The 20,664-nt window shown below is 35.7% G+C and overlaps 1 long non-coding RNA gene across 1 annotated transcript; it reads right to left on the bottom strand.

Annotated features, from left to right (window-relative positions):
* Positions 1 to 9,345: 9,345 nt before the first annotated feature.
* Positions 9,346 to 20,177, bottom strand: LOC118498703. Its single transcript, XR_004901172.1, has 3 exons — positions 20,168 to 20,177; positions 16,986 to 16,988; positions 9,346 to 9,444 (listed from the first exon to the last, which is right to left on the bottom strand). It is a non-coding gene; the product is annotated as an uncharacterized LOC118498703 (long non-coding RNA).
* Between the last annotated feature and the right edge of the window lie 487 nt (positions 20,178 to 20,664).

Genomic DNA, 20,664 nt, shown 5'->3' with positions numbered 1-20,664 from the left:
AAAAAGGTTTGAAATGAAAGGAGGTAGAGTTCAGGAATCTAGTTGGGGATAATAGGGGGAAGATATATTTTAATGTTAGTGACCAATAAGAAAATGTCAATATTTTCCTAGGAATAAAAAGGAGGAAAAAATTAAAGGATCAAGAAATAAACATACTCTGGAAAGAAAACTTTAACTGCTATTTGCTACTGCTTTTTTTTTTATACTTTTAAGTCATGCACTTGTCTTGAAATTAGAAACTGATTTCTTTCTTTTATTTTTTTAAAATCTCTTGAGGGTTCATTTATGCAAGGAAGAAGGGTAGAAAAATTGTGTGTGTGCTGGAGCCAGGGCACTTGCTTCCTAGGGCCAACAACAGGCCGCAGTAATGTCATACTTTGAATTTTGACCCAGGCCTTTTAGGACCAGATTCTCACTACAGCTGCGTGACAGGCAGGACAACTTAAAGGCAAAACAACCATGGCTTAAGAGAGTAAGTAATTGGCCTTATTAAATAGGGTCATAAAGAAAACAACCACTACAAGTACTTTGGAAATAAGGAATTTACTGTAGAAATAAGATCTCTTATGAACCTGGAGGGAGCTTTTTAAGTGCAGGTCTGGGAGGGAATAGTTAATATCAGGGATACAGTTAATAACCAAGTCCAAATGACAGCCCAGGAGTACAAGTGAGAACCTACAGGAAAATCTGAGAAGTTGTGTTCATTTGGTAGATAAAGGTATACTATGATTGAGAGCTTGTGGAAGTATCTGTGGAAACAGTCCCCTCTGGGGAATACATGCTTTTTTAATGTCACAGTTAGCAGGTCATGATGGGCTTAGGACCACGGTAGGTTAGTAGGGCTCAATAGTGAGAAAGAATAGCTGGACTTGGAGAAGGAGGAGCACAATGACAAGCTAGGGCCCACTGGGGACCTTGTACGTGTCCCCTATAGTACCTGACTGACATGGCCATACAATAGTAAGAGCTTCTTTTTCAATTCAAACTTCCAAACCTTATGCAAATTCCTTTCTTGGTCAACTCTAACTCAGAACTGTACAGGGAAAAGACCCCTGGAATATGTAATTCCCATCTTTAAATGAGAGTGGTAGTTCCAAAATGACAACATACAATCCAACACATGGTCTAAGTTCACATATCTAGGAAGTGGCAAAGCCAAAATTAGAGTTAAGTTTTTGACTCTGAGAACAATGGGGCTTTCATCCAGTCAGCAAATGCTGCATTATCCTTTCCAATGAGATACTCAATGAAGGAGGGAGAGCATCAATCTACATGTCATGGTCAGTTACAAGTGACAGAAATCCAACTGTAAGTGGCTTAAGCCAAAAGGGGTATTTAATGTCAAATAGGGATTAGTTGTCAAAAGAAAATTCATTGCTTTATTAAAATATTTTGATTTCAGAATGACTAGATCCTGGAATTAAATTGGTATCGTCAGAACTCTTTTTTTTTCTTTTCCTACCTTGACTCTACATTGGATATATTCTTGTCTGCTAAGAATAGTAATGTAAAAATATTTAAAAACATAAAAAAGTCCTTAGATTTTAAAGGCAGCAATTCTTCCATGGAAGAAACAATTTTACACCTATATCCCACCAGCTTCAATTCCAAAATAGGAGAATACCTTTCTATCCTCATTTTGATGAAAATATTGTAATTGAACATTGTTGGACTGGTTTATGACATATGCCCATTTCTGTATCAATAATTGAGGCCAAGTGATTATTGTGCATGTTTCGAATCTGTGTTCTTCTAGGAATCAGGTAGGAGGAGAGATCATCATCCAAATGAGGGCATGAGAGGTGACTGTCCTGTGTTTAGGAATGTGAAATGCACAATAAATATCCACCTTGTTGATTACAGCACCTTTTATTTCTTTTTTAAAAAGAAGATTATGCTATTACAGTTGTCCCAATTTTCCTCTCTTTGCCCCTCTCTACCTGGTAACTCCATTCTCTCCAAAAATCACCCCCTTAGTCCATGTCCATGAGTCATGCATGTAAATTCTTTGGCTACTCCATTTCCTATAGTATTCTTAACATCCCCCTGTCTATTTTGTACCTACCAATTTGTATTTTTTAATCCCTGCACCTTTCCCCCATACTCCTGTTCCCCCTCCCTATTGATAACTCCCCAAATTATCTCCAAATCTATGATTCTATTCCTGTTCTGCTTGTTTGCTTAGTTTGATTTTTAGATTTAATTATTGATAGTTGTAAATTTATTGTCATTTTAATGTTCATAGTTTTGATCTTTTTCTTATATAATTTCCTTTAACATTTCATATAATAAGGGCTTGGTGACGATGAACTCCTTTAACTTGACATTATCTGGGAAGCACTTTATCTGCCCTTCCATTCTAAATGATGGCTTTGCTGGATGGAGTAATCTAGGTTGTAGGTCCTTGCTTTTCATCACTTTGAATACTTGCCAGTCCTTTCTAGCCTGCAAAGTTTCTGTTGAGAAATAAGCTGACAGTCTTATGGGAACTCTTTGTATGTAATATCTGTTTTTTTCTTGCTGCCTTTAAGATTCTCTCCTATCTTTAATCATTGGCATTTTAATTATGATGTTTCTTGGTGTGTTCGTCCTTGGGTCCATATTATTTGGGACTCTCTGAGCTTCCTGGACTTGCATGTATATTTCCATCACCAAATTAGGAAAGTTTTCTTTCATTATTTTTTCAAATAAGTTTTCAATTTCTTATTCCTCTTTTTCTCCTTCTAGCACCCCTATGATTCAGATGTCAGTATGTATGAAGATGTCCCAGAGGCCTTTTATCCTATCCTCATTTTTTTTAATTCTTTTTTCTTCTTGCTGTTCTTGAATGCCTTTTTCTTCCAATACAAATAGTTGATTTGGTTCTCTTCTTCACCCCCTTCACTGTTTGCTCCCTGTTGAGTTTTATTTAGTCTACTTAATGTAACCTTACTTTCTGCCTGGGTCTTACTTATACTGTTCAAGAACCCAATGAGTTCCTGGAGCATCCTGATAACCAATGTTTTGAACTATGCATCTGTTAGGTTGCTTATCTCCATTTTATTTAGTTCATTTACTGGAGTTTTGTTCTGGTCTTTCATTTGGGCCATAGTTCTTTGTCTCCTCATTTTGGTAGCCTCCTTGTTGTTTATATGTATTAGTTAGAGCTGCTTTGACTCCCTGTCATAGTTATGCAGCCTATTTTAGAAAAGTGCACCTGTAAGTTGTTTGGGGTGGAGCTTATATAATTGCAAAGGCAGGGCAACCCATGTCATTGCTCTGTGGTTCTATGAGGGGAGAGCTTAGAGAGGGAAAGATGCTGCTGCTTGGCCTTTAGAGTTTTGCCTAGAAGGCAGCTGTCTCCTGGCACTCTCACTGTTGCCAGTCATTTCAATTTCTCCCTGTATGCCACTGGTACCATTCCATCTGTAGCCCTGGTACTGTTTTCCAGGGGGGGTAAGTCTGCATAAGTCCTAAGTCCATTGGGGTCCCTTTAAGAAGAGTCTCCTGAGATTCTCACAGGTTTGTCTGCTGTCCCAACCCCCACTGGTTTTTATAGGCAGAAGTTATGGGGACTTACCTTCCTGGTGCTGGAACACTAGGCTGGTGATCTGGTCTGGGGCTGCAGTCTTTAGCTTCTGAGGTATCCCTCCTGATTTTTATCCACCACTGATTCCATGTCTCCATGCCTGTTCACATCCTCCCACTTTTCTGCACCTCTCCATGCCTATCTGCACATCCCTGTGTCTCCACCCCTCCTGCCTGTCTGGATGAATGTGACTTCTTTAAATCCTTGGTTGTTAGACTTCCATGCAGCTTGATCTTCTGATACTTCTGGGCCATATTTGTTTCGTAGTCTAGTTGTAACTTTTTCTGTAGTTGTGTGAGGAGGTAAGACATGTTTTCACAGCTCTTTTCTGTGATGAACTTTGTTTTTCCATGAAGAAAGTATTGAAAGTTTGGTTAATCAACTTTAGGAATCTAAGTTTTCATGAAGCAAAACTGTAATGGAAAAAACAATCAATATTTTTTGATTAATTGGCAAATATTTTGAGGGCCTAGTACTATTCTGGGCATTAAAGTGAACACAAAAGTATAATTTGCAGTTTCTATCTTTCTTAACAATATATGCATCCGCATTGAGGAAATTTCATGTACACAACAATTAGCGAGCAATTGAAGAATGCAATTATTGGTCCGGCAAGATGGAGGAATAGGTGGACGCACCGTATCTCCTCGTACAACTAAGATTAGAAAAACAATAATTTACAACAATAATTTACTATCAGAATAACACCCAGATCCGGCAGAGGATTTATCTGAATGGAAGTCGGGCAGCCAAGAAGCTGAAGTAGACGCGTTCATCCGGACTGGTAGGAGAAGACGAGCCGGGTGTGCGCTGGGCTGGCTCGGGTCAGCGGAGGTCGGGGGGAAAGTTTGGCTCGAACTGGGTGCAAAAGCCATCTGGGGGCGCAAGAAGGCAGCGGTGATCCCTGAGTATGCTAGCTGCGGCTGGCAGACTCAGAGGGGTAGCGATTGTGGACCAGGGCAGAACTCGCAGCCCGGAAGCCCAGATAAGGGTCTGAGTCCAGGAGAACCGAACTATCGCCCTTGTTTTCTCCCGTCCCCGCTCCCGCTCCCACCCCGCCCCCAGATATAACGTCACAATCTAGCGACTGGTGAGCACCTAAGGTTCCGCCCCCCACTATAACAAGAGCAACCAGACCAAAAAAAAAAAAAAAGGAGAGATAGGAGAAAAAAATATGTTTTCAACAGAGCAGATCAGTCCCCCAGGACTCATCCTTTTGAGCGACCAAGAATTAGCCAATCTATCAGATGCGCAGTTCAAAACACTGGTGATCAGAAAGCTCATGGAACTGGTAGATTTTGGACAAAATCTAGATGAAAGGATCCAGGTTACCATAAAAGAGATGCAGGAAGATACGAGGAGGAGAGCCAATAGTGAAAGGAAGGAATATGAGTCTCAAAACAATACAATGGACCAGAAGGAAGATAGAATCAACCAAGCAGGAAAGCAAGATGAAATAAGAATTCAAAAAATTGAAGAAAAGATTAAGAGCATCCAAGACACCTTTAAACGTTCCAATATCCGAATTATAGGGGTACCAGAATCGGAAGGGGAAAAGCAACAGATTGAGCATGTATTTGAACAAATAATAAAGGAGAACTTCCCCAAACTGGCAAAGGGAACAGTCTTCCCAGAAATCCAAGAAGCTCAGAGAGCCCCGAAGAAGTTGGACCCAAGAAGAAACACACCAAGGCACATCATAATTACATTAATCAAGGTAAAAACGAAGGAGAGAATCCTAGAAGCAGCAAGAGATAAGGGGACAGTAACCTACAAAGGAGTTCCCATCAGACTGTCAGCGGATTTCTCCAAAGAGACTTTACAGGCAAGAAGGGGCTGGAAAGAAATATTCCAAGTCATGAAAGACAAGGACCTACATCCCAGATTGCTCTATCCAGCAAAGCTCTCATTTAGAATGGAAGGAAAGATAAAGTGCTTCTCAGATAAGGTCAAGTTAAAGGAGTTCATCATCACCAAGCCCTTATTTTATGAAATGCTAAAGGGACTTATCTAAGAAAAGAAGATAAAGAAAAGACATGTATAGGAAAAGGACAGCAAACTCACAAATATTAACAACCACACCTAAAGCAAAACCAATAGAAACTAAGTAAACAATTAGAACAGGAACAGAACCACAGAAATGAAGGGCACATGGAGGGTTAGCAGCAGGTGGGTGGGAGGAGGAGAGAGGGGGAAAAGGTATAGAGAATAAGTAGCACAGAATGTAGGTTGGAAATAGATAGGGGGAGGGCAAGAATAGTACTGGAAATGTAGAAACTAAAGAACTCATAAGTATGACACATGGACATGAACTAAAGGGGGGAAAAGTGGGTGGGAGGGGGGTACAGGGGGGAGGGGAGAGAAGGGGGGAAATGGGACAACTGTAACAGCATAATCAATAAAATATATTAAAAAAAAGAAAGCAGAAAAAAAAGAATGCAATTATTGGAAACTTTATGTGATACGGGTCAAAAAAAGTATCAGACAATTCTGTAGAAAATATATAGAAAAGAGTTGGAGCCCTAGATGGCGGGGCTTAGTGGATTGAGCGCAGGCTGTGAACCAAAGTGCCACAGGTTCGATTCCCAATCAGGGCACATGCCTGGGTCTCAGGCCATGGCCCCCAGCAACTGCACATTGATGTTTCTCGCTCTCTCTCTCTCTTTCTCTCTCCCTTCCCTCTCTGAAAATAAATGAATAAAATCTAAAAAAATTTTAAAAAAATAAAGTTACTTAAAAAAAGGAAAAGAGTTGGTACTTTGGCTCATCTTTGAAGTGATGAAGATAGGGAAAGACATAGCAAAAATTAATGATTATACCATTAATTTTTCAGGGTTGCTTTTTAGAACTTTTTACCTTAGAATGTTGGTTGCAAACATACAAATAATTGGAAAAACTATATCTTTCGGTTGAAAAGAAATTTATTTTCATACTTTTAGGCTGATTTACAAAAATTACTCAATATTATTATTCATAATATAGGCCTACCCTAATTCATAATATAAGTAGATTATTCTTGTAAATCAAAAACCTGTCATGAGACCTACAAAAGTAAACTATAATTTCTCTGGTTTTATGGTTTTTGTCAATTGACACAATGTTTCAAGCTATTAGAAGACATACGATATCCTTTGTGAAACCCATGGGGATATGTGTTCTACTACAGTAGAACTTTTATGTAATGAGTATTTAAATATTTTAACCAAGGGTATTAGTAAAATATTCCATTTAGTCTTAGCTTGATTCACTTGGACTTGGTTTTCTTGAGCAGTAATCAAACCTCACCAAAAATATACCTATTTGATACATATATTTGGTGTGAATTTCGAAACCTTGATCAAGTTTCCTAAATTTTAATTCTCAGTGAACTGCTTTAACCCAAAGGCACTTAGGAATATCTAAAGTATACCTAAGCCAGTATATTTATTATCTGTTTCTTTTTGTTCCTTTCCACTTAGAGAACAAATGGGAAACAGAAAGAAAGCAGAAAAAGAAGAATATGATTGGCTGGCTCATGCTGCCTACCTAACTTCTGTATAATTGTTTTTTCTGTGGAGGAAGGTATATTTAGGATGAGGGACAGGTTCAGGATGTTCTGAAATGTGGACATGTTAGGTAGGAGTAAAGTTGCCACTTCTTACACAACTATAAGTTAAAAACTGTCAGTTTTTGGATTCCTGGGTGTGGCATAAAAATATAGCTCTCAAACTTATACCAGAGAGACATTTACTGTGAATGAGACTCACCCCAGCCCCTGACTTGAAAGACCTTTTATTCTTTTTTTTAGACCTTTTATTCTTAATATTAAAAGTAAATTTGCCAGATATGCTTTCAATCCCCCAAATTAGTTTTTAAGCTCTTTTCTAAAACATTCTCCCACATTTTAACTAATTCACAGAAAGAATAAGAAAAATATATGTAAATGTATTTTAACATAATAAAATTCAAATTTTGTTCTCTGAAGGAACAATAGTTCCTATTGATAAGCAATACTTCTATACCATTCTTGAAGCAAAGCTGAAGTTCCATTTAATGTACCATGGGTGGTAAATGATGAAGCTTCCGATAAGTGAACATTTCTCCCAAATATCCTACAACACCAATAATATGGAAAACAAAAATCAAGATTCACAAAATATAGTAAGAATTTTATTTCCTAAATTAAAAAATTTTATCTAAGTTTTTTATTGTAGTATCACTACCATTTCTAGGAGGTCATTTTAGAGAGAAGCTACTCCAGAAAAAAAATTAACCTAAGAGTTATTTCGTTTCATCCTAATCAGTTAGAAATGCACAGGGGTTGTTTGATTTTTGACTAGTTTAAAATGTTCCAGTGCCAAAATAGCTTTGTGAGCAAGCCAGCAAGGAAATATGCCACATGACAAAAAGTGTGGACTTCATTTGATTAGCAAAGAGGGGAAACAGGGTTTATTCATCATTAAAATGAAATGAAGAAATTAATGGATTTAGAAAATAACTACTCTGACATCAGCACAGAAATAGGCTAAACTGAACAAAAGTGAGGTAGAGAATCCAATTAGGACTTTGATGTTAATGTAGAGACCTAAGAGTAGACCAAGGAGGAATTTGGAAGGAGAAGGAAGAAAGAAGTTAAGAGTGAAGACTTGGTGTCCAATAGCTTCTTCAGAATATATGGTGGTAGAAATGACTGAATAGTTACACAAGTGAAAGAGCAGTTTTATAAGTAGTAAAGATAAATTTGTTTGCGGTTCTCTTGAGAGTGAGACACCTGTGGACCATGAAGTGTGATAGCCACTTGAATCCCAGGAGATACAAAAGGCTTCTGGGGTGACCAATTTTCCTGTTTCCCTCAACTCTGAGGTTTCTTGTTGACTTTTGGATGTCACAAAAATCCTGGAAAAACTGGCATGAGATGGTCACCCTACAGATGTGAATTTGAGTATTATCAGCATACAGAAGGTGAGTAGGTACCGGATTATCCTCATGTCACTCTCATCACTACTGGGGGGTATTTTGTTCTAGCACACAGGAGCAGTGTATATTGCAAATTAGTAGTTGTAAGTTGCAATTTATGGCACCACTAACATTTTGTATATATCAAATCTTACATGTAAGATTTGATGTTCCCCCAATAAAAATTTAAGCACCATAACAATAAAGGTTACATCAATGTTTTTCTTTCCAATGTCTCCAAATTTAGATATTAAAATTAACATTTAGTAAACAGAATTGTTTAACTGATATAGAAAGTTAAACCCTAAAAGGCACCTATTTGAGAAAGAAATAGGTGAATGAGAGAATAGCACCACAATGATATACATCAGCTTCTTCAGAATTTCACCTATTTTTGAGCAAAGGCTTTTGTATTGACTCCAAGTGTTGAGAATACATAGAATGAGATGTTTAAAATTATAAACATGAAAGCACTTTCTACACTTTGTTTTAATTATCCAGTGATAGTTGATTAAGAATTATGTTTAGAACAGTATTTTTCTGAAAATACAAATAAAAACAAAGTTGTGAAAAAGAGAGAGGATTAAGTAATTTCCTAACTATTAAGAGCCAAAAGATGCACCATTATAATTTTTTGGAAACATTGAAATATTAATTTTGATTAACTTAATGAAACTGTCTTTCCAATACAAGATGTGTCTGGAAAAAGTCCAGCCATTGTTAATATAACAAGAGCAGTTTGCATGACATCAATGTAACCTATAGTCAAGGAGAGTGGACTGGAATGCACATGCATGAACAATGATGACTTCACTGTACTAGTCAGTGGTGGTGGTAGATGCCACTGAGTGAGCATATGTGCAGTGTTTCCATTGCATCAAAAATGACTGAGCAAGTAGAGCAATTAATCTGCATCAGATTTGCATTAAGCTTGTATATTCCTCCCCCAAAACTGTACAGATGATTCAGAAGACCACAGCTATGGTCAACTGGCGATCACAACAATGAACTTGCTCATGTGTCATGTCTTGTACAAAGTGCTTTGGCAAAACATCAAATCACCAAGGTGACTCAGCCCTGCTACAGCACAGCTGTGGTACATTGTGACTTCTCTTTTTCCCTAAACTAAAATCATCTTTGAAAGGGAAGAGATTTCAGACCTTGGATAAGATTCAGGAAAATACGATGGAGCAGCTGATGGCAATGCGAACTGTGTGAGGTCCCAAGGTGCCTACTGTGAAGGGGATTGAGGCACCATTGTTCTGTGTACAATGTTTCTTGTATCTTGTATCTTCTTCAGTAAATGTCTGTATTTTTCATATTAAACAGCTGGACACCTTCTAGACAGACCTCGTATTTCAGTCCTTATAATTGAACTATGCATCTTGTAGGTATTATCTATAGTTGTATAATATACATTTTTTAACATTCTAATCTGGAATGAAACAATTATGTGTCTGAGTCTATAAGAGTGAGATTAAAAGTTGTTCCTTGCAGATGGCACAGTGTTTTGTTGTTGTTTTTGTTTTAATAAAACAAATCTAACTAGGATTTGATGTTGATATTTTACATTTATATTAACATCCCCATTTATAAGGCAATAATATAATATTCATTAAAAACTCATAACCTAGGTATCATCTCCATTATACAGAAGAGAAATTTAGGCAGCATTTAAAATAATGAAAATATAACAACAATGACAACTACCATTTATTGAGAATCTATTATACACCAAGCACTGTGATAAATTAGAGACACATACATTTCACTATAATCCCATGAGATAAATGCCATCTTCTTCACATTACAATCAGGAAACTCAGGCTTGGAGAAATTAAATAACTCTTCTGAGGTAACATACCTAGAGTGAGTGATATTGACAAGAGTTGGCATGTTGACTCCAATACTTATTTATACTGTTACTATATGTAAACTCCCTCCTTCAAAATATTTGGTAAATGAATATATACAGTTCACATTACACATACACACACAATTATAGTGATTTTCATAAGGAAGAGCTTAACTATTACTGCACAGATGCCCTCTCTCCTGTGACTTATGATCTCCTGAGACTGTCCTTTGGATCCCATCTGTGTGTCCTAATCAAGGATTTTGCTTCTGCCATTATACTCTCCTGCATCATTAACTGCTCCTGGACCTTCCCAGCAGAAAGCATACATATTGTCTGATACCTCTCCAGCTACCATTTCATTCTTTGCTGTCTTTTAAAGCAAAACCACACAAAAAAATGTGTGAGCTCAAATTATCCTCTTCTTCACTTCCAGTTTCTCTCAACATGTTCCACATGGGTTTCCATCAGTACCACTCCATAAAATGGCTTTGGTCAAGGCCATCAATGGCCTCTATCTTGCCAAATGACAACATCTTAAAAAAATCTCTCAGCAGTATTCAGCAGAGCTGAATCCTTCCTTTCTGTAATACTTCCATAACCTGGGTTCTATTTAATTAATGTTTATTGACTGCTTGTGTTCTAGGGGGAAAAACACCACAAAAGTACTGCCTTCATAGGGAATGCAGGCAACATTATTATAAATAAATGGACACAATTTATATTGCATCAGATACTGCTACATACTATGGAAAAGTGGACCAGGGAAGAAAATTAGGGAAAGTTGGGAGGGGTGTTTGTCTTTTTAAACAGGATGTTCAAAGACAAGCTCACTATAAGGATGATATTTGAATAAAAAACCTAAAAGAGGTAAGTAAACATGATAAATGGGGGAAAAGCATTCAAGGCAGAGGGAACAGCCAATGCAAAGCACTTGAGTAGGAGAGGGCCAGCTGTGCTTGGGAAATAGTGGTTAAGCCGGCATGGCACAGGGTAAGAGGAAGAGATGGGATCCAAAAGATAATGGTGCAGACTATCAAAGGCTTCCATAAAAATGAGTTGGCTAACTTCAGTGGAGATGAGGACACAACACAGGGTTTTGACAGAGGAGTGACCTCTGGAGTCAGACCAATTTTCAGGATCATCAGGCTTCTTGAGGAAAAAGAGTAGAAACAGGAAGTTACTCTGGCAATTCAGGGAAGAGATGGAGGAGCCTTGGCCAAAAGTGAAAGCAATAGATACACTGAGAAGTGGTGAGTTTGGATCTATTTTGAAAAGACAGGTACAGAGCTGGTTAATATTATAATATTTTTCTTTTTCTTTTGCATAACCGGCTACTCTTCCTCAATCTCCTTTGCTTGTCTGTATTATTTTTAATCTCTAAGTGTCCTCATGTTCAAGTTTCTATGTGTATGTTAGACTATCCTTAGTCTATTTCTCATCTATGTCCCCATTCTCAAAATGAAAAGGTGATTTCATTTTGTTCAAGTTTTAAAAAATACCCACCTGCTGATGACCACCCTACCACCAGACCTTGATGTTTCCCCGAACTCTATATTCTTATAGTTATGCAAATGATACCTACTACATGAATGTCCAATAAAATTTTAAACCTAACATATCCAAACAGAAGTGTCAGTTCTTGCCCTTTGTCCCCAATCTTAGTCTTTTGATCCTTCCTATATGAGTAATTCATTCTTTTTTTCTCACATCATTACATTTTATACATAAACAAGGTAGGATTCTACCTTTATTTATTATATATATATCTTATAAGATATGTATATATCATTCATATATATATATATATATATATATATATATGTATGTTGCAACTCTCTCTCCCTCTCTTCATCTTTATTCCCACCATTGACTGAATTAATTCTCTCTCACCTGAACTACTACCATAACCCCCAGCTTGTCTCCATGTTCCTATTCTTGCTGGCTCAATCTTCTCTCACACAACATTCAGTAGGAAATGTTTTTGCTCCCCTGCTTGAAATCCTTCAATGGTGTCCATTTTCTTATAATATAGACTTAAGATCCTACATGATTTTCTGAGATCCATAACTTCTCTATCAATTACCAAAAGGCAGTTTTTACTTTGTGGCTTTCTGTTGGTGTTATTTTAGTTGTTGTTTTGTTTTTTAATCCAGTGAACTAACATGTTTTTGAGTAGATAAAACATATTAATTTTTTTCTTGTTAATTGAGAAGTACTTTAATGTGAAAACAGTTTACTAACTGTAGATTCCAGGTTAGGAATTATTAAATGAACATGCAACTTATCCAGTTCTTTAAATTTGACAAATTACTTCTCTTCACCTCTTGTGATGCTGACTGTCACTCTGGGGAAAGCTTGCAGCTCAATCATTTTTTTATGCTCATTTTTCATTTGCTGCAAACTCCAAACACCAACGCTTTTGAAACAATATAGTAACTGTCCAGCCCCCACAGTTTCTGTAATGGTTTTCTCTGATCAAGGACAAATTCAACCTTTCAATTTAAAATTTGATTTGGATAATAACATCAAAATAAGACTATCATCTGTAGTATATGTTGTTAAAAGCTCTGTTTTTGTAGTAAAACAGATCTGCGTTTGAATCACAATGTCACCAATATTAAAGCAGTGTGATCTTGAAGAATATACTTAACTTCTCTAAACATATTTCACATTATGGCACTGTCCTGTTTAAAACTTTTCAAAGGTTTCTTAGTCCACTGAGAATATGATGCAGAATTTTCTGAATTGTTCATGGGTTTCACACAGTCCAGTTCCTGGCTATCTCTGTGACCATTCCCTTCACATTCCTTACCTATAGAGGTATTGCTTAGGGTACCTGCACATGTTCTTCCACTTTCCCTCTTTTCCAATAGCTGCCCAGCCGATCTACATACAATCATACCCTGGTTCCTGAGTACTTATTTGATTTTTTTTATATCATATTAATGACCTTAAAGTACTACCTGATATTTATTTATTTTTTTAAGATTTCATTTATGTATTTTTAGAGAGGGAAGGGAGGGAGATAGAGAGAGAGAGAAAAACATCAATGTGCGGTTGCTGGGGGTATGGCCTGCAACCCAGGCATGTGCCCTGGCTGGGAATCGAACCTGCGACACTACTTATTTGATTTTTTAGTAACATATGAATAAGGCATCAGGTATATACACACCCTGACAATATATTTTAAAGTAATGAATTCTAAGCTGGGATATTCCCAACAGCATACTGTGAACAAAGAAGAGTGTGTCTGCAGTGTTCCTTATCTTTTACTCTCCACAGTATCATCCCTTAGGCTGTTCAGTTTGATGTAATGATGAATTTAGGAATTGATTTGAAATAATGAAAATGTCATTGGGGTCTGTCTGCTATGCATCAGCTTAAAAGTAGTTATAAATGCACAGAAAATAGCTTCTTGTTAAAACAATTAAAATATTTTTGTATATAGGTATGCGCTATTATATTGAGAAACTCATTAATTCATCAATGTTTGAAACATGTTATTAAGAGTAAAAGTAACTATAGTAGTTAACTTATAATAATGAAGAAAATAAAACAAGATTTCCAGATACAGCATCCTTGGCATTATTGAACCCCTAAACCAATACCAGTAACTACCTATCTATAAACCTTCCCCTATGTGAAAAAAATCAACCTCTATTTCTCTGTACCTTTGTAAATCTTGTTTGCTGTTATATGCATGCAATTCCTAGTTGATATAATTGGTAACTCAATTTCATCAGAGCAACAAAATCCATCACAAACAAGTCATGTTGAAAAGTTCAGTGTTTATTGATTTTACAGTTTGGATCATATTTGGTTTGTAGATTAGTTTTTTAAGTGTTTTACAAGAACCTAAAGGGTGTGAAATTTGTACCTTGTAGTTACAAAGAAAGCTGTGCATTACTCAAAAACACAGAATGAGAAACTCTGAACTGAAGTGAATATTTGTAGAGTAAATACGTAGAACACTGGACTCAGGAATCAAAAAATTTCCAAAAGCACTCCAGGGTCAGATGCTTCACAGCAGAATTCTACCAAATATTTAAAGAAGAATTACACCAGTCCTCCTCAACTCTTCCACAATATTGAAGTGTAGGGAGCACTTCCAAACTCATTCTATGAAGTCAGCCTTGCTTTGACACTAAAAGCAGATAAGGACATCACAAGAAAAGAAAGCTATAGACTAATATCCTTGATGAATAGAGATGAAAAGTTTCTCAAAAAAAAAAAACACAGAGAAATCCATTGCATTACTTTACACTAATTAAGCACCTGAAAAAGAAAATTATTCCATTTATAATTATACATCAAAAACAATAAAATACTTAAGGATAAATTTAGGTAAGCATGTGAAAGATATGTACAATAAAAACTAAAATAAGATTTGACTAAAATAAATTAAAGAATATACAAGCAAATGGAAATACACTTCATATTCATGGATCAAAAGAATCAAAATTAAAATGTCAATACTACTCAAAGCTATTTAGAAACTCAATATAATCCCCATCAAGACACCATGGTCATTCTTCACAGTAATTGAGGGAACAATTCTAAAATTTGTGTGGAACCACAAAAGACTGCTAATAGCCAAAGCAATCCTGAGAAAAAATAATAAAGCAAGAGATAATCATGTTGCTGGATTTCAAATGATACTACAAAATCATGATACTAAAAGCAATGTGGTACCAGCAGATAGACACATAAACCAATAAAACAGAAGAGAGAATCCAAGTTAAAACCTCGTGTAGAGAGTCAACTAATATTTGACAAGGGAAGCAATACTCAATGAAGAAAGGATGGTCTCTTCAGCAAATGGTGCTGAGACCACAGAGAAACACATGCAGAACAATGAAAACAGGCCTCTACATCACACCACTCACAAAAATTAACTAAAAAATGTGTCAAAGGTTTAAGCATAATGCCTGATATAATAAAACTCCTAGAAAAAAACATGGGGAAGCAGCTCATCAAAACTGGTCCCAGAAATGATTTTTTAAATATGATGCCAAAAGCACAAATACTACATGTAAAACTCAACAAATGAGACTGCATCAAGCTGAAAAGCTTCTGCACAGCAAAAAAAAAAAAAAAAAAAAAAAAGCAATTAAGTGAAAAGGCACCCAACATAATGGAAGAACATTTTTCAAAACATCGGTTGGATTAGGGGTTAATATCCAAAATATAAAGACCTCAATCAACTTAAAAACAACAAAAAATTTTATAAAAATTAAGAACTAATAGACATTTTTCTAAATAGGACATCAAAATGCCCAACAGACATGAAAATATCCTCAACATCACTAATCATCAAGGAAATGCAAATCAAAACTACAATGAAACATCACCTCACACATGTCTAAATGGCTATCATGAAGAAAGAGACAATAAGTGCTGGTGAAAGTGTGGCAGGAAGGAAACTCTTACACATTATTGGTGGGGATACATGTTGGTCCAACAGTATGCAAAATAATATGGAAGTCTTCAAAAAATTAAAAATAGAACTACCATTTGATCCAGCAATTCTACTTATGGTTATACCCAAAGGAAATAAAAACAGGATTCTGACTGGAATATACACTTCCATGTTTATCACAATATTATTTAGAATAAAATAGCCAACATATGGAAAGAACCCTATGTCCTTCAGTGGATGAATAAATAAAATAAGATGTGGTACATACAAACTGTGAAATATTATTCAGCCATAAGAAAGGAAGACATCCTTCCATTTGTAAAAGCATAGATGTACCTTGAGCGTATTATGCTAAGTGAGATAAATCAGATAGAAAAAAACAATTACAGTATGATATCATTTATATGTGGAATCCAAAAGAGTTAAAGCTATAAAAAACAAAAAGTAAAATGAGTGGAAGACGATAAGTGTCATGTTGTTTAAGGATACAAAATTGTAATTAATATAAAATAAGCCATTGATATCTAATGCATAGTATAATATATAGAAAATAATATTGTACTATAATTATGTGATATAATAAATGCCACTACATTGGCAATCATCATACAAGACATAAATGTATTAAAATAACATGTATATTTTAAACTTGTACAATATTACACGTCACATTTAATCAATTAAAAAATTGGTATAAAATTAATTTGCTCTAAAAAAGGGATTGCTTCTACTCGAAAAATGTCCCATTATAGCCAGAGACTATCTTGTGTGTGTGTGTGTGTGTGTGTGTGTGTGTGTAGAGCATATCAGGCCCCAGAATGCCTCAGATCACATTTAGACTTTTGATGTTAGCAAAACTCCAAAGAAATATAAACAGAATGAATCCAAGACATATACTAAAATGCTTGGGGAGAGATGCACAAACTGTATTTTTTACATTAAATAGATCACAATATTTTGACCCCTAGCCTGTAGGGAACCAATGTGCCTGGCAATGGAAATTGTAGCTCAGCCATATTGAAAAGCCCAGTAGGTGCATTGTGGCATGCAGGAGCCAAACCCACAAATTGGTTTGTGGGAGAATTGGTTCTCCCATGGGAAACCAGGCCTGTATTATAACTAGGCTGCTTCATGACTTGCTCTTGCTAAAATTCCCTCACCCTTAGTTGAAGCAGCAAATGCTTACTGCATATCTTTAAAGTAACTTCCTGAAGCTTGTGCTAATTCTCCCAAGGACTAACGTGTAACCAGACCAATTACTCTTATCGTTCACTTGCACTTGCAATATTTTTTCCTTGTTAATCTGTAAGAAGTAATCAGTAACATCTCATCCTTTGCTATCTATAAACAGTAATTACCTAAAGCAAACCTGAGCATCATGAATGAAAACCTTTTTTGATGTATACTATTAGAAAGCCAATAAAGGTTGTCCAGGCAAGGGTCGGGCACTCTCCCCTTGAGAGAGTGGCCATGCGTCCCTTTTCCTCCACAGGACTCGGTAGTCCCTGTGAATTTGTCTCCTGTCTCATCCACAATGCTGTGGACACTGCAGACTGGTGTCCATATCACTAGTCCAGCACTTCTTTACTTTTTACCCTTTTGGGAGCCTTGGAACATAGAAGGAACCTAGTATCTATTAAATTTTGACAGATTCTATGGGTATATTTGTTATATCTTAAATATACTATGCTTGATTTTCTATACTTTGATTCAGAAATTGTATTTCTTCCAGAGTTCACAAACTCACCAGAGAAATGAATTCTGTGTTTGTTTTATTAAAGTTTTTCACCTTTCTTGGGCCTAGTAAAAAAAGTTAAGGGGCCAATGAAGAAGTAGAAAAAGAGTTAGCTGGAGAGAGTGGTGGAGCATTGACATCACTGATGATTACTCAGCAAATGATCCCCAGTCTGGGTGCATGCAATCCCCGGTTGAGGTGTGAACAGGAGGCAGCTAATCAGTGCTTCTGTCTCACATCAGTGTTTCTCTCCCTCCTCCTCTCTCATTTCCTTTCTCTCTAGAAGCAATGAAAAATGCCCTAGGGTAAGGACAAATAAATAAATAAATAAATAATAAATAAACTGCCCTTCAAGTTCCAAAATGAAACATTTTTATAAACCTTGAGAAATGCATGAAATTTATAGATTAATGTGTGGCAAATAGGCATTTTCCACAACACTGAATCCTTCTATCCAGAAAGAGTATTCCACTGAATTTATATGGGTCCACTTTAATGTCCTCAGCAAAGTTGTATAATTGACTTCATATCATTGTGTTGTCCTGAAGAAGAATATCAGATGTAAAAACTTTACTAGTTAAAAGTATGATACTGCAATCCAGGTACTGTGTCACTTGAACTAATAATGCTGTACACAGGATTTATCCAGTTGTTTCAGTTAGTTTCAGTATGAAATTATCCATGACACTGTCATTCCTTCATTGTCATCATTCAGTTATTCAAGAAATATTTATGTGTGACCTGATATACAGTCTCACTGAAACCTAAAATATAAAGAAAAATAAAATATGACCTCTACCCTCAAGAGGCTTACAAATCTTATAGTAAGAAACAGAAAAATAATATCCAAATAGTTAGTATGAAAATTTATGAAAAAGATACAGAAGGAAGGAAAGAGGAAAGAAGAAAAGGGAACCAAAGACTGCATAATATGCATCAACAAGTGGCTTCTAGATTATTGTCTCAATCTACATCAATGTAATATAATATATAATTCATTAAGTTCTATACAATAAATTTAATTATGTAAATAAAAGTAATTCTAATAGCAAGTACATGCTTAAAATACTGTAATAAACTGAGGAAGAACAAGTCTAAACCTTATTTTTAAACTAAAAGACACCTCTAAATATTTTTAGGTAACCAAATTATTTATTTTTGTTTTAATACACTCGATTGTGGATTTTTTGTGGTTAGTTCACTGGCTTATCCTTTAAAAATGAAATATCTAGCAACCATTTGATTTACTAGATTGATTAAAATCAACCCTGAAATGAGACTTTTTATTGACATTTTTAAATGGCTTATTGCTAAGATGCTGTGAAGGACTTTTATGAATCAAATTGTGTAAAAATCAGCTTGAAGTAGATCAACAGAAATAATTTACATTGGTCAAAAACATTTTTAAATTTAATAACTAGGGTAAACTACTTGAAAATCTAAATTTATACTGCATTCCTATTGAGTACAAAAAGAGATTATAATGAAAAAAGTCTCAAATATTAATACACTGTAACTTTCTTACTCACACTTCCACTGTTATCTCATCCTATCAGGTGATATTTAGGTCAATGTTAATCATTAGGGTCCATTGATCTCAGTTAGAAAATATGAGTCACTCTCGCTGATCACTGTGTGCTGTTGCCAAAGTTGTCGTCTTTGCTAGCAAAGTATGATTCTATTGAAGTCTGTCCCAAATAATCATCTGTGTAAACAATAATATGTGATTTTAAACTTGAAGCACATTTTCTAACCAGCTGAACTAACTATTTTATTTAACTTTTATTTAACAGAAATGTTACATGCTGTGACCTTTTTTAATGGAAAAAAATGTTTTCAAATGGAATATAATGATGGTTTATTTGATCAGACGCTGGTTGTTCATCACAGAGACAGCACTTTTTATTTAAGTTTCATTATCACATTCAAAAATCTATCTTATTGGGATCCTTTTAACATGTTTTGAATGAGGCTTAATCAAAATAATAATTTCCTCATTCATTTAACAAAACTTTACTGAACATGCATCCTAAAGCAACCAGGCACCTTAATGGATTCTGGGAATTAAACACACACACAAATTGTGGTCCTTGCCTTACATATATCTTGAATATCTTGGAGCTTATCTATGCGAAAATGATTAAATTATAGTGAACTAAGTGCCAACAGCATTTAGTACAAATTAAATTTTTGAATTATAATGGGAGAGACTATAGAGGTGGAAATATGAGTAGGAAGCTGTTGGTGAAATGTTGTTTAAGCTGTTGTTTGAAGGAGTGTGTCAGGCACTGAGTTTATGAAATGAAGGTGTTAGACTCAGGATGAACCAAGTTCACTTCCAAGCTTCTACATTCTAGCTGTATGACTTTACCTATGTTTTTTAACTCATCAGTAAAACCAGATTAATAATATCTACCTTACCAGATTCTGTGATAAATAAATTCAATAATGAAGGGAAAGTGATTGGCGTAGTGGATGGCAAAGTAAATGTTCATAAATAGTAAGCTAAAATTATTATTGTTCCCAAGAAAGGGAACAGAATGTATGCAGGTATAAAATATGTTTGCAGGAGCTCAGGCTATAAATGAATGAATGGTGGGAGAATGTAAGAAGTCACATGTGTTGTGACATGAGGCTACTCAATTAATCAACCTTGGAACTACTTGGTATCTGTAACTTTAGCTAATGTCCATGTTGTTTAAGATATCTTTAGATTTTTTAATTAGGTATAAAGTATTCCAACAGACTTACGACCACTTGTGACATGTGACTCTTTGTTACATCAGAAACCGGGAGGAGTGGGGACCACAGTCATAAAAAAAAAAGAAAAAAAGAAAAAGTGAGTCCTAAATGATCCTGAGTGGCCAGGGTAGAGAGAAGAGCAGAATCCTCTCAACAGGGGGAGGCAAGGGCCAGATCATCCACTGTTTGCAACTTACTTTCTGCATTTTATGAATAGTTTACAAGTTGAAGGGATTCCTATTATAATCAGAGCACATGTACATGTGTGTTCTTTAAAACAACTCCCTTATTTTCTATGTGTTTCATAAAAATAATCAGCAATACTTCCAAATATTCAAGCCAATTAACTTCCCCTCTTGGTCTAATTTTCTTTTAATTCTGAAAATTTCACCAAGACTTCTCTTTAT

Source organism: Phyllostomus discolor, chromosome 2 (genome assembly GCF_004126475.2).
Source record: "Phyllostomus discolor isolate MPI-MPIP mPhyDis1 chromosome 2, mPhyDis1.pri.v3, whole genome shotgun sequence".
NCBI classification, from domain to species: domain Eukaryota; kingdom Metazoa; phylum Chordata; class Mammalia; order Chiroptera; family Phyllostomidae; genus Phyllostomus; species Phyllostomus discolor.
The sequence above is the reverse complement of the archived record's forward strand: the minus strand, read 5'-3'. Positions and strand labels throughout refer to the sequence as shown.